General features: G+C 41.5%; 1 pseudogene; it reads left to right on the plus strand.

Moving 5' to 3' along the window:
• The first annotated feature begins 512 nt into the window (after positions 1 to 512).
• LOC102479189 (nucleosome assembly protein 1-like 1 pseudogene) lies at positions 513 to 1,638 on the plus strand (annotated as a pseudogene).
• Positions 1,639 to 15,843: the final 14,205 nt, after the last annotated feature.

The following is a 15,843-nucleotide window of genomic DNA, read 5'->3' on the forward strand; positions in this document are numbered from 1 at the left end:
AGTGGGCTAACTCCTTCCCACCAGAGCAGCTCCCATCTAATCCATTTTAATATTAAGATTGCAAAAAGACTCTAATGCTCTAAAAAAAAAAAAAGTTAAATCCCAGATCCAGCTCAATCCTCTCAGTTTACACAAGGAGAAAGCAAGGCCTTGAAAGGAGAAGCAGTTGCCCAGCATGCCTTGGGGTCACTGACAGAACTAGCTTTGAGCCTGAGTTTCCTAAACTCCAGGTCAGGGTGCTCTCCACATCCCTCTGTGTTTGTCCAGATGTCTTTGTCTCTCCAGTTTCCCAAGTTGAGGGTCCATTACACTGACTCTCCAACAGTGCTCCATGAGCCTCAGACAACACAATCATCTGGGAGCTTATTAAAAATGCTATCTCCACTTTTTTAGTGCTATCTACTCACAGCACTGCCTCTGTTCCTTCCACTACCACTGCCCTGAGTCACTGCCTGTGCAGCCCCAGTCACCTGGCTCTCTGTACTAGCCACTGATATTGAAGTTCTAACAACATGGCCGAAGTCAACAACAAAGAACAGTCTGAACTTGATCAAGACTTGGATGATGATGAAGAAGTAGAAGAAGAAACTGGTGAAGAAACAAAAATCAAAGGGCATCAGCTGACTGTTCAGATGATACAAAATCCTCTAATTCTTGCAGCCCTTCAATAAAGACTTGATGGTCTGGTAGAAACACCAACAGGATACATTGAAAGCTTGCCTAGGGTAGTTAAAAAATGAGTGAATGCTCTGAAAAACTTTCAAGTCAAATGTGCACAAATAGAAGACAAATTTTATGAGGAAGTTCATGATCTTGAAAGGAAGTACACTGTTCTCTATCAGCCTCTATCTGACAAGTGGTTTGAGATCATTATGCACCTACAGAAGAACGTGAGTGGAAACTGGGTGGGAAAGATGAAATTTCATAGGAGCTGAAAGAAAAGGCTAAAATTGGAGAAAAAAGGATGAAGAAAAAGAAGACTAAAGGAATTCCTGAATTTTGGTTGACTGTTTTTAAGAACGTTGACTTGCTCAGTGATATGGTTCAGAAAGATGATGAACCTATTCTGAGGTACTTGAAAGATATTAAAGTTCTCAGATGCTGGTCAGCCTATGAATTTTGTCTTGGAATTTCACTTTGAACCCAATGAATATTTCACAAATGAAGTGTTGACAAAGACGTATAGAATAAGGTCAGAGCCAGATGATTGTGATCCCTTTCCTTTAGATGAGCTAGAAATTATGAGTTGTACAGGGTGCCAGATAGATTGGAAAAAAGGAAAACTGTTAAGCAGCAGCAGAAACACATGAGACATAGGACAGTTCGTACTGTGACTAAAACAGTTTCCAATCACTCCTGTAATTTTTTTTGCCCCTCCTGAAGTTCCTGAGAATGGAGATCTGGATGATGATGCGGAACTCTCCTTGCTGTAGACATTGAAAGGAAATTGGTCCCTTTTTACGTGGACATATAATCCCTAAGATCAGTGTTAGACTTTACTGGATTGAAGATGATGGTCATGATTATGCTGAGGAAGGTGAAGAAGTAGATGAGGAAGGGGAAGAAGAAGATAAGGAAAATGATCCAGACTGTGACTCAAAGAAGGACCAAAACCCAGCAGAATGCAAGCAGGAGTGAGGCAGGATGTTTGTGGCCTTGAGGGGAACCTGCACTGGGCTACCTTCTGCTTCCCTGGGAAGAATGAATTAACATATTTGAGAAACCTAATTCAAGTTCTTTGTTGTTGTTATTGTTGTTTGCTTGCTTGGTTGCTTTGTGTTTTGTTTTTTGGGTTTTTTTTTTTTTGCAGCTTAAAATAAATCAAATATAATTTTAGTCCTCATAAAAAATTAATTAATTAATTAAAATTAAAATGCTACCTCAAGCCTAGACATACTGAAACTTATCATCAAATAGGAGATCCCAGGATTTGCGTTTTAAACAACTGGCACTGAGGTTCAGGTTGCCAGACTCTAGATCCCCAGAAATTGAGTCCCTTGCCATTCTTATCTAGAAATTCTATTCATTCCTACCAGCTCCTGCTAGGCTAACTCCTGCCCTCTTGAGCAGAAGTAATTGAATGTCACATGTTGAGCATAATCCTAGAAAATCCTCTGTCATCATGTACAAGTCCCAACAGCTCACAGTAATTAGATCTAGACTGGGTAGAGGCACAAAGGAATCGTATATGAATACAATTCAAAGCTTCCATGGCTCATGCAATGAGAGAGACCAGGATCAATAAGGGAAAATACAGCCACAAATTCCAAAAGAGGGGGAGCATGGGGAACCTTGATGGGAACATTCCCAACTCATTTCAGCTTTTCTTGCTCATGCTGTCCCCAATATGGTGCCCCATCAAGAAAGAACAAGCACACATAGTGACAAATCTCATCCTTGCAATAAGTGATGAAGGATTAAAAAATTCCTCCTCCTTAGACTAGCTGTCTTTGAGCAAAGAACCCTTCCTGGTCTTTCTCCAGGCCTTTTCAGTCAGAATCCATAGGATCTATTCTGAGGCTCTTAAAAGATATTCTAGTGAACTTCTCAGATGGTGGCCAGCCTATGAGTTTTGTCTTAGAATTTCACTTTGAACCCAATGGACTATTTTACAAATGAAGTGTTGACAAAGACATATAGAATAAGATCAGAACCAGATGACTCTGATCCCAGGTGCAGAGCCCGGGATCTGTACTTCTATAAAGACCTCCACTGATTTTTCATCTAGCTAGCCCAGATCCAATTTACAAACTAAATTTAGGAATCCCCACACATGTCCACACTTGAAGGTCCCTGAATACTATTAAAAAAAAAAAAAAAGATTAGTGAGGATCTAATCCTAATCTTTTTATAAGATTAGGCAGCAGGACCAGCAGTTAGCATAATGGCTATGTCACTGGACTCCCACGTAGTCTACCACGGTTCAAGTCCTGGACCCGGTGGCTTAAACTCACGCCGGGCGTGTGTACGTGTGTGCCCAAGATCCCAAGAGGAGAATAGAGGAGAAGGGATTGCGACATGGCCATCCCCCCTGGGGGGTGATTTCTCGCTTTCTGTCTCTCTGTCTCTCTCTTTCTGGTGAGCACACGTGCCCTATAGCAAAAATCTCTTAAAAAAAAAATTAGGCAGCATGAAAATCACATTGCTGGGCTACCACATGACTGACTATAGTTCAAGTCCTGGGCCTGGCAGCTTGAAAATCACATCAAGTGCATGTACATGTATGCTCCAAATCCTGAGAAGAGAGTGGAGCAGAAGGGATTGGGGCATGGCCACCCTACCCCCACCCCCCGCAAGGGGTGATTTCTCTTTTCCTCTCTCTGTCTCTCTCCAGTGAGTTCATGTGCCCTGTGGCAAAAACATAAAAAATAATAATAAAAAAACATATCTCAGGGTAAGAGAGGAGTTTTAAAAAGGGCCTAGAGCAAATGAAACAAATAAAAAGGTACCACTTTGCAATCACTAATAAAAAGATAAATATAGACAATTGGCAGGTGCTAAACCCACTAGGTAAAAGGTTAATAGAGACCTTCTCTATGGTGGGACCAGGCTTCTAGTATTGAAATTAGGACAACCTTCCATTACATGCCTCAGATGTGGTAGAGAAAGGAGGACATTTAGCATACCTATGGAGTCACCTAGCCCAGAAAATAGATCTGAATATAATCATACTCTAGACTTACTACCACTTTGCAGGAAATACTAGGGATAAAAGAAATACTTAAAGAACACCAGGAAAAAGTAATCAACTAAATCCATAATTTGGAATAATCTACAAAAGACCTTATTTTTCTAACAAGTCAATGGCATGAAAAGGTGTGAGAAATTAGACATTATTTAAAAACAAAAGAGACTTAAGAGACAAAACTACCAAATGCAAAGTGTAAACCTTGTTTGAATTCTGGTTTCAGTGGATCAACTATTAAAAAAAAAATTGAGTCAATCTGGAAAATTTAAATTTGAATGTTACAGATGATAGTAATTATAATTTTTTTTTTTAATTTCTAGCATTAATACTCTTACCTAGTCGGAAATAAGTTAGTGACTGATTACTGGGAGGATAAGAGTAAAAATGTGAACAAATAAAAAAATAATTGATTAAATATGAGAAATGGTTAACAGAGTTGCTGTTTAATATTGTCCAATGCAAATATGAAAACAACTTTTCAGACATTCGATTACCTTTGCTTTATCCTTTATTACATGCCTTATATTAGGTTCTATGAGGCACACACACACACACACACACACACACACACAAAATACCATGGAGAAATTAAGAGTATGGTGAGGAGGTCAAAATATAAGCAGAATATAAAGTGCAGAGAAACAAGTAAGAAAAGCTACCCTGGGCCAGCCCAAGGTCGGTGGTTAAGGGAGCTAGATCCCACATGGCTGACAGTGTCGTGCAAGACTCAGACCCAGCAACTTGAAAAACATGCCAGGTATGTGTGTACACACACCTACAGTCCCGAACGGGATTGTGGCATCCCATGTAGGACACTTTCTCCTTCTCCCTCTCTGCCTGTCTCTCTGTTTCTCTCTGGTAAGCATATGTATCCTCTAGAAAATGAAAAAACAAACAAGAAGAGCTATTTTATTGAATACTTACTCTGTTCCAGGGATTATGAACTTAAAGTTATCTTATTTAATCCTCACAACACCCTTGAAGGGAGCTACTACGATCATCATCATTTACAGAACAATTGAGTCTCGATAAAATCAAGTCACTCACCTAATGTCATGCAGGTACTAACTGGGGAAGCCAGACAGCCTGAGGGCCATAATACGGCACATAGACAAAATGTACCTGAGAAGACAGAACTGATTCTTACTCGCTCCTCTGCAGGAATAAGTTAATAACAGAGAAGTTAATGTCCTTGCTTCCAACAGATGTGCAGCCTGTCAGGCCCAGAAGGTATCTAGGTTACTTTGGTACCCATTTCCTATTATCTTTAGAATGGGAAGAAAGCTTGTAAGATTTAGGAAAGTTAAAACCTCTGAAGACAGGCAACCCATGAGAAGCTTTTCTCCTTGTCCCTGCCTATTCTTCATATTCCAGCTCCACCCCATCACAAGAGCCAAGCCTTTAGGGACTGAGGCCATGGAGTCAAACAGACATGGGGTGTGATCCCAGTCCTGCCACTTGCCAGGTACTGGCCTTGGAGGAGGTCTTGGACTCTGTGCCTTGGGCCCATCAGTACAGTGGGATGATGCTTGTCCCTCCTTTACAAGGGATTCTAGTTTCTGTATAATGTGCTTAAAATCATGCAGGTGATTTGATAAAACTTTGCATCCCTCTGAATTTTTTTTCTTTTTCCAGACCCCTTGAGTTCAACTTCTACATTGGTAAACCAGTCCCTGGCATATCTATGTAGGCAGTCAATAAACATTTAATGTTCTAGCTAGTGATGCCTCATCTATAGGCTTGTAACATCATTTACCTTTTGTACATGCTCCTTAGCTAGAATGTAAGTATGAAAGGCAGGAATATATCTTTTAATTCTGTATTTCCCCCTTGCATGCAGTATGAGAGTAAAGGCTCAACAAATGTTTGCCAAAATACCTATAGCAAAGGAATAACTGTGTCTCTGGGACAGAAGGACCAGAGCTCCAGGCACAGCTATAGCACAGCTTCCAATTGACTGTGTCCTGTAAGAGACACTGCAAAACCTCACGAGTCCAGTGCAGGTGACTCAGACCCCAAGTGACCAGAAGCAATCTCTCCCGACTCTACAGCACCCACCTCTGGTCTCCGCTTTGCCATGCCAGGAAGTGGACACGTCCCTCTTGATTTGTGACGCTCTGTTGGGACAGAGGGAGTGCAGCCGCAGTGACAGTGTCTACGCAGGGACGCATGCAGCAGGCTGGCCTGCCAAAGAGCCGAGGGCTCGGCTCCCCTCGGCACAGCACGCTGCTGCAGCTGACCATGGTAATTTATCATGTGTAAAACTCACCCACGGGAGGGGCCCCGATACAGCCAGGGGAGCCAAAGCTGCAGGTTCTAGGGAAATACAATGCATGTGATTTTTGTTTTAATCTTTCTCATCAAGCCTAAAATGATGAGAAGCATCCAATCTGCAAGACGCTATGAATAGGATCCAAAAAGAGAGTCTCATTCTGAGCCGAAGAGTCAAGACAACTAAGAGAAATCAACACTGCCTGTAAGACAAAAGTCCCTTTTTCCTGCAGAGCATCTCCTCGCATCCTGACACCTATCCTACATCTTTGGACCCATTTTTTGTGTGAGAGAAAGAGCTCAGGCTTGAGAGTCAGGTGGTGTAGCCCAGCCACGGTGTGACTTAGGCATGTCACTTCTGTTCTCTTTATCTCAGCTTCTTGGTTCCTAGGAAGAGTGAACTAGATCAAGGTTCACAAAATTAAATGATTGGTGAGGAAAGGAGGAAGCAGTTTACATACATAGGAGCTTCAAAAAGCTCATAGAAAAATAGAATTAAAGTATAAATTTATTTTAGTATGAAAAACTTGAAATCCAAGCATAGTTTTGTTATAATGCACATTTTCCATGAACTTTTTAAGAATTACTTATTTATTGTTATTTTTCAATTTTGACCAGAGAAAGAGCAAGAGAGAGAGAGAGAGAGACCAAGCTGCCAGGTCTAGGACTCAAACTGCAGTTGGCCATGTGGGAGTCCAGCACCTTTAACCACCGATTTTTTTTTCATGAACTTTTTGAAGATCCCTCATATATAATGAGTGGGCAGATGGTAATCGTACTAAGCTGCTCCTGCTGTCACCTGGCTGAAATGCTGGAAGGGTATAACAAAGAACGCAGCAAAACAAAACCCTCACCAGTCTGCCCATTTGTGACCCATTCTAAAGAGCTACCTCGGACCCTTCAGATCTTACAAAATTCTCCATGTTTCAATGGCATCTACAATGTTCTCCTATCGCACCACCTCCCTGGCATCCTCCCATAGTTGGCAACCAGCTGTGCTCATGGGTGGTAGCTGCAGGAGCAAGCCAAGTGATTTAAAGTCTCTCTCCCAGGAAGGAGTAAAGCCAAGATTCAAACCCAGGTCTGAGTGAGTACAAAGCCCTAGTTCTCTTCCTCCTTCCTATTTCCCCCAGATGTAGTCAGGCAGAGTCTGACCTCAACTGAGTAAAACAGAAATGCACCCACCCTAGTCCATTCAGGCTGCTGTAACAAAAGACCATAGGCTGAGTCATTTACAAACAACAGAAACTTATTGTTCATGGTTCTAGACATTGAAAGGTACAAGATCAAGGTACCAGAAGATCTGATGTCTGGTGAGAGCCCATTCTGCTTCAAAGATGGGCCTTTCTAACTCTGTCTTCACATATTCCCTTCAGCTGATTTTATAAGGGCATTAATCTCATTCACAAAGGCAGAGCTCTCCTAACTTAGTCATCTCCCCAAAGGCCCCACGCTGGGGGTTAAGTTTCAACATATGAATCCTGGGAGGACATATTCAGTCACCCCACACAGACATGTGAGCTCCAGAAGAAAAGATGCGCTCCATTAATTCGATATTCTAGAGTTAGATTTCTTTCTAGGGTATCCTATGCTCTCTCTCCAACACCAACACATTTCCATTTTTTGGTATTTGTTTGTACCCTTTTCTTTGCCTGGAATCTCCCTTTAGCCAAGTTCTAAGAACAAGTTAGACCCTTCTTCTTTAGGAAACTTTGTCTAATTCAACCCTTTAGGTTGCCACTTGAAATCCACCCTCTATAGCTCATTCTAATAGCACCTTAACACAAAAACAGTAACAGCCATAATAGGTTTTGATTAAATTCTATTAATATCTCTATATCAGGTTCTGGCATCAATGCTTGATGTACAGAAATTTTAATCCTCACAGTGGTCCTGTGTGATAAGTACTAGCATCCTCCTATTCTAATGGTAAGATCAAGTAGCTTGTCTATGGTCACAATCTCAGAAGCAACAGGAACAAGATACAGACTCTGGCAGTCTGTTCCTGCCAGATCCCTCATTCTTAACCACTCCATTTCATTGCCTCATATTCCCATACTCCTTTATAAACAATCTCTTCATTTTTCTTCTTTTAAATAATTTATATTTAATTTTATTTATTATTAATTACTTTTTGATTTGGCCAGAGAGAGACCACCAGAAACATCCTCTGTAGCACCCAGCAGCCCCTGACAGGGGGCCATCACTCACTGGACAGGCAGACTGGGAAATCCCATCCATCTGGCTTCTGCCCCAGGATGTCACCAGACTCTGCAGATAAACACACCACCTGGGGAAGGCTGAATACCACTATCTGCACAGAGCCTTAATGAGAGGCTGTGATTTCTTGGTGCCTTGACCAAGTTCTTTGACCATTTTGGGAAGTGAGCACATTTGGCCTAACCAAACATAGGTCTTCAGACCCTGCATGGCCTAAATAAATCATCTTTGAGTCCTCTGATTTGCTCTGTAATGAATAGCTTCTTTGGTCAGGAAAATACTTTTTAGAAATCGTGGCAGCATCAGAGCCTGTAGGTGGCATAGTGGTTAAGGCACTGGAATCCCACATGGCCAACCATGTTTGAGTCCCGGACCTGGTGAATTGAAACTCACACCAGACTCAAAATCTGGAGAGAAGAATGGAAGAAAGGGGATTGTGGCATGGCCATCCCCTCTGGGGGAGGGGTGGTGGTGGTGGTAATTTCTTACTTTCTGTCTCTGTCTCTCTCTCTTTCTAGCGAGCACAAGTGCCCTGTAGCAAAAACTCTCTAAAAAAAATTTAAAAAAAAAAAAGAAATAAAAAATGAAATCCTAGCAGCAGGAAAAGACTGGAATAAATCCTTAGCATTTACAGATTTGAAAGAAAGAGAGTCAGATCTTGGTCTGTCTTTATATAAAATGAGATTCTCATATGCCCAGTTTCAAAAAGAGTCAGATCTTGGTCTGTCTTTATAGAAAATGAGATTCTCATATGCCCAGTTTCCTGGGTTCCCTTTGCTGTGCAAGCTAAGAATGGCAACCTCACTCTAAGGAGTTCTGTGAGGTGTCCATGGAGAGTAAGGATGTCCTTGGGAAAGGAGAGAAGAACGGTGATTCTTACTTCAGTGAAAGCCCCGTAACAATCAACATCCTTCCTCAAGGTGGGTTGGCTCCCAAGGACAGAACCCCGTTGAGGCTAAATCTGCTAGTGACTCTACAGCAAACCCTATTTAGGTTGAACACCAAACAGAGGCCTTGAAGTTCCTTTCAAATGCCTGGTTCTATTACCATAATTCTTGGAGGGCAGCAGTATAAAAAACTTGATCTTCAGAATCAGGATAGTGCAGTCTAGCACTGGTTCTGCTATTTGGTGGCCCCATGACCTTAAATGAGGTGTTTAAATCTGTAAACTGTGACTGACCCTGCCCTTACCTCTTTGGGTTACTGTAGTGGTGAGATAGCAATGGGGGGGTATGCCCCACACCTTCATACTCATAGGTGCTCAACTAGTGTTGGCTCCCTCCCATTCTTTTTTTTTTTTTTTTTAGGGAGATATTTTTGGTATAGGGCACATGCACTCACCAGAGAGACAGAGAGACAGAAAGTTAGAAATCCCCCCACCCCCAGGGAGATGACCACACCACAGTCTCTTCTCCTCTATTATTCTCTCAGGATTTGGGGCATGCACACACACACTCTCAGCATGAGTTTCAAGCTACTGGGTCCGGGACCTGAACCATGGTTGGCCATGTGGGAGTCCAGCAATATAACCATTACACCATCTTCTAGTCCCTCCCTCCTTTCTATAAAGGAAAATTCAGAACTCCAAGATCTCCTGATCCTTATTTATAAAAGAAAAATAGTCTGTGATTCTGACAGAAACAAGGCAAAGTAAGCATCTACGTGGAAACCTTTCCTGCCTCTCAAGAACACTGAGGTCCCTCTCTACAACCTTTGATATAATGCCCACGTTGATTTTTATTTCTAGACTTGTAATTTGGCAGCCTACTTTGGCCTTTTTTCCCCCCTTTTTCTTCAAGTGACTTAGGCTGAGCTGTTGCTTGAGCCAAAAAAAAAAAAAAAACAAGCTAAAGTCTGCACCCTTCCCTCCAGAAGATAAATTATGTTGGTTTTTGCAGTGAGTGAACTGGGGCAGGAGAGAAATTTCACTAGAATAAAATGTTCTGGGCTGAAGAGGTGACTTCAAGTAGATTTGCTTTGCTTGCAGAGGTTCCCAGACCCCTTTGGTGTCCCTGCTCTAGCCTGGGAAGGCTGTTCATGCCCAGGCTCTCCTGCTTGGCCTGCGGTATGCCTCTTAAGACCTGGAGGAGAGGTAACGCTCAACTGAAGGGCCCCAACTACTGGCAGCTTTCCTTCTGTCCTCTTCCCCCTCCTTGGGAACAGAGTTGGAAGTGGAAACAGCCTGCTTCTCTTCGGGAAGAAGAGAGCTTTTAACAGCATTGTCTCAAGACATCACATCCAAGAAGGACAGCGCACTTCCACTGACTCAGCATTTTTCAATCAACGTAACACTGACTTTACACGGTACAGGGCACAATTTTAGGCAGGACACAGACACAACATTAAATTGCATTGAGTCATTTACTGATGAAGTTATTTCCTCTCTAATTCTCTTTAAATTCCTCATTATAAAGAAGAAGGCCTATTTGGTCTTGGTGTGTCTTTAACTTCTCCACTCCTTCATCATCCTTAGTAAGCAAAAGAGCAAACCCTGGCTCAGGCCTTTCAGTAGCAATAGTACCTGTTCCAGCATCTAATTACTTTTGCCACTTTTGTTATATTTACTTTTTCATCACCTGCTTTTTAAAGTAAGTAATAATAGCTCCCCACTTATTGTAGTGTAACAAATATTTCTTTTAAAGTTAACAAATGTATGTTTTGAAAAGTGGACTGATATTAAGAAAAATACTAAGTAATTGATATTGCCACAGGTTCACGAATATGGCAACCATCAAAAAGATATGAAAGACTAAAACGGAAGGAATACGGGATTGCTTGGGAAGAGATACAAGGCATGCAAATTTTCCCTTTCTTTATTCTCAGATTAAATAATATATCACATTGCCTTGTTTTTCCAAATACCAAGGCTTTTCCACTTCTCTCTTTTCCCAAGATTTCCTTACCAGCAAAGGAGTGTTATGGCTGGGGAAAAATATATCATTTTTCCTTCCTCTTAGATTCTAGGTGGATGTTTTGAGCTATATTAAAATGAGCATTATGCTTATTTATTCATTCATTTGTTTAATACACATTTACAGGTGTCTGCTCAGTACTGGCCCTGTGCCAGGTGCTATGATACAGCAGTGAACAGGAACGACAAGGCGCCTGCCTTCTTCAGGCTTAGAGTCCAGCCAGGAGACAGAGGACCAGGTAGTTAGCTCTGATGTAGTGCCACAAGTATACTGTAATGGCAGAACCACATGACCCTGGGAGCACTAAGGAAAGGTCAGGATAAGCTTCCCAGGTGAAGGCAGCAGCTCTGTCCAGCAACTCTAATAGAGCCATACCCGGACACTGAACTCAAGACCTGCACTTCCTGTTGGACGATCTCGGGCCAGTGACTCCCAACCTTGGCCCCAATTCTTCAGTCTGTTAAGTGGGGATAACTTGGCCTCCCTCTTGATACTTTTAACATAATTAAATGAGACAAGTGTAAGACATGTTAGCACATTGCTTAGTTCATAGTAAATGCCCAACAAATGCCAATAACTTCTTCCTTCAGCATCTTTCATCCAGAGACTAGCTCTTACACACTTTAAATTTTATGTAAATATCCCTGCCTGACCCAAGACAATTCTTTTTTTTTAAAGGCAAAGAGAAGTTAAGTATGTTCTTATAATACACAGCAGATCTAGGATAACACTGAATAAAAATACTTGTACAATATTGGTATTGAAGAATCTCAGGGTTGGGGTGAGTTGATTACAGTGTCCAAGATGAGGGAATTCAAAAGAAAATGGTTGTGTGGGTGTGTGCGAGGTGGGGGGTGGAGCTTAATTACCAGTGAGAAAAAAAAAAGAACTAAAATAGAGGGAAATAAGGAGATGATAAATGTTAGAAGCAGGAGGGAAAAGGAGAAAATAATCTCTCCTTAGCTTAAAAATAGAAGAGATCTCTCCAGATTCTATTACAAAATGTGAAAATTTAAAGTAAGTATTTATAAGTACTCAGTGTTTCTTCTAAAACAAAAGTTAGAAATATTGAGGAGAGTAAAATGTATCATATTCTTATAATGCTTTCATGTTTATGAAGTGGATTCCCATCTATTAAGTCCTCACAATGGCCTCATAAGATAGGGACTATTTTTATTATAGTTCCATTCTATAGATGGAAAACTGAGGCTTGCAGAAAATACTTGATTTGCCCAAGATCACCCAAGTTCTAGTACCAAGGGTCAACCTCAGACCTCTTGAATTCAAGGATGGTGACCTTCTGGAATAAGAGTGAGAAAGCTGTACTGTAAAGGGCAAGGTCGTAAGCATTCGAGCATTGTAGCCCATGCAGTTTCTGTCAAAACGTCTCAGTTCTTCCAGTGTGGCAGCCAGGAAAGCAGTCTGAGATGATATGTGAACAAATAGGCATGACTTTGTTCCAAGAAAACTCCATTTACAGGGCTGGCAGGTGGCATGGTGGCTAAAGATGCTGGATTCTCACATGGCAACATGGAGAGGAGGTATAACCAATTCTATTCCTAGAGGACTAGTTTTGATTAAATTTCAATCACTGCAGAATAACTTCCACAATCTATCTGCAAGAAACGTCTATTATTTAATCCATATTCACCCCACTGACTCACTTTTTAACTTAAATGATTTTCTTTTAAAATTGTAACATTTTAAAAGAAAATCATTTTTTAAAAGGTTTTTGCCATAGGGCACGTGCACTCCCCGGAGAGAGACAGAAAAAGACAGAGAGAAGGAAAGTAAGAAATCATCCCCTCAGGGAGGTAGCCATACCACAATCCCTTCTCTTCCATTCTCCTTTTGAAATTTTGAGCATGCACACACACACACACTCAAAGTCACTTTCAAGTTGGCAGGTTCGAGATTCAAACTGTGGTTGGCCATAGTTCACTGACCCCTAATACGTTTGTAAGTGGAAAACCCATTTTATTCACCCAAAATATTGAATTATCAGAAAAGTCATGACACACTTTTGCAATAGAAAAAAATACATCATGACTTTTCTGATGACCCAATAGAAGATGAACAAAAATAAAAACAATGTAAATGAATGAGTGCTATTAAGTGCAAGCTACCTGCAATCACCTGCCAAAGACGCAGCCCAAGGCCTGCTCTATCCTCTGTCTTTACTCAGAAAAAGTCAGTGGTAAGAGGCAAAAAGTGTTAAAATTATACTGACACTGCCACGAGACCTTTCTCTTGATGCAGTCAGAAATATTTGAAGAGGGAATAACAAACCTTCCTACCATGGAAGTTGGTTCTATTCAATACTGGCACTTTGTTTACGTTAAAACCCCCTTTCTATGTCACCAGGCCCATGAAGCTCACACTCTTGGAACTGCTATAAACCAAGCAAAGGGCCACAGATTAATTCAAACAGGAGAGAAACATCCAGACAGAGTCCACAAAAAGCTCTAAGGGGGAAGTGGCCTCTTGGAGGAAGGTGAATAGTATCCAGGATTTCATTAGACACGAAATTCAGGAAAGGCATTCCAGACTGACTCAATAACGTGGTGAATGGGAGATGTGATGGACAAGAGATGAGGCTTCTGAATTGTAAATGGCCTGGAATACCTTGCCATGGACTTTGGATTCCAAGCTTCTTGTTATCTCAAATGTTCTGCAAGTCAACGTATGTTCAAGGTTATACACGGGAACTTCAAAATGTTCATGAAAAAAATGAATTAAGCAGAGTTTATTTGTGTGCAAAAAAAAAAATTAAATTCACACATGGTCTTCTTATGATATACATTTTCCATAGAATTTTTGAAGACCCTCATATTTTTAGGCTCTTCTGAGGGAGAGAGATAAGATATGGTTCTGGGTTTCTAGAAAAGGTCCACAGGGATAGGGGAAAATTAGAACTAGTGTTTCTTGACTTATGTATCACTAAGAACCCATTTTACATTTACCCTTATGCTTTCCTGGCTTTAAATATTTCAGCCTACTAACTGTAAGATTTAGGTCTTTGTGATTAGTCTCCTGTTTTCTTAACCAGAAATGTATATTCTCCCCAGGCATCCTGAAAGACTGGTTGCGCCACTTTCAGTTACTCTGATTCCAGTCCAAAGTTAAGGAAGAGCTTTGAGGGGGAATTAATTTGGGTCATCTCATCTGCCCAACTGTAAAATGAGAAACTCGAGCTCCAAATCAAGCGCTATCAACACTGGGCCCCTTTGCCCAGCTCTGGTCCTACACACAGAGTGCAAAGTCAGGGCCCATTCTCCAGAACCACAGAATCTATTTTACAACACAGAGAACTGAAATGAGAATGGGAACAGAACAGTCTTGAGGGTAATTTTTAAAAGAAATAAAAGAGCTTCATAAGTCCCGACCTCTTGCTCTCATCTTCATTTGGAACCCCATACATAAATATGGGGACTGTTCTTCCTTTATAGACTGCAGTATAATCACAGAGAAGCAAATGCAGTTTGTGGGAGCTGCCTCCCACCTGCGGTGCTCCCCGAGTGTTCAATAACTCAATAACCTCACGCTTATCCCTTGGAACAATAGAATAAGGTAACATCTCACGGTTATCCCTTGGAACAATAGAATAAGGTAACATGGCTGCAATGCAGCTGCAGAAAACGCTAGCAGGCCTCTCCAAGGAACTACCATGGAAGCAGCAGGTACCTTCAGCAGAATTATCAAAGTAACAAAGCCCATCCTTGCACTTCCTTATTGATAGTCATCCCTCAGTATATTCAGGGCTTTGGGACTTGCAAAGGTCTTCACCTTACTTCCATGCCCCATCTCCTGAGAGAAAAATGGGACAAGATACCTGAGTCCCAGTGCACCATGTGAGATGACCCCAAAACTCCCACTGCCTAAAATAATCTCTTCTGACGCTGTACACCATCATTTGAAATTCATAGTTTCTTACTCTGATGTAGAATATTGTTTCATTAAAATAATTTAAAAAAAAAAAGGCTACGAATTTATCTTGGCCTTCCCATGTTACAACAACCACTCTCTGAGAATGGAAGGGCTCGCATAGCCACGCCTGTGTTACGTTACAACTCTACTTTCCTACCTTACCTTCAACTTCCTTACATTGCTCTTCAGCACTTTCTGCAGGTTTAACTCCAGCTTTCTTCCCTACTGTTCTCCTTCAAACCCTCTGCTGAAACTCAAAAGCCATATTTCAAGGAAGTTCTGCCTCCATCCCTCTGCCCCAGCTAAGCATATAGTCTAAAATGTCTTCCTCTCTTTTACCCATCCTCTTCCCATCTTCAAAATCTGAGTTTCATTCACCTCCTCCAAGAGGCTTCCCTAGGCCATGGTGACCCTCTTTCTCTCTTTCACTGGCTTAACTCCCTCTTAGAAACACTGAGTCAGCAAGTCCCTATGGAGTGTGCCCATAACACCTCACATGGCGCTCTCTACTGGACTCACCCCCCCACCCCATTATATAATAGAAGTCCCTTCCCCAGATGGCAAAGACCTGAAGCCTTCTTTCCCACTGCACATCCAGCACATGATCCAGTTCCTCCCTCAGTGGAGATACTCAAAAACTGTTGCCTGAACGAATAAATCACTAAATGGAAATACATGCAAACACAGGCTTGAGAGCCAGATACAACTGGCCTTGAACCCTGATTCTACTACTCCATAGCCTGTAATCTTGGTAAGTCACTTAAACTTTCCAAGTTTCAGTTTCATCATCATAACATCTGAAAGAGAACCAGAATACCTCTTCAG

The sequence above is a fragment of the Tupaia chinensis genome, unplaced genomic scaffold, assembly GCF_000334495.1.
Source record: "Tupaia chinensis unplaced genomic scaffold, TupChi_1.0 Scaffold147369_1, whole genome shotgun sequence".
In the NCBI taxonomy this organism is placed as follows: domain Eukaryota; kingdom Metazoa; phylum Chordata; class Mammalia; order Scandentia; family Tupaiidae; genus Tupaia; species Tupaia belangeri.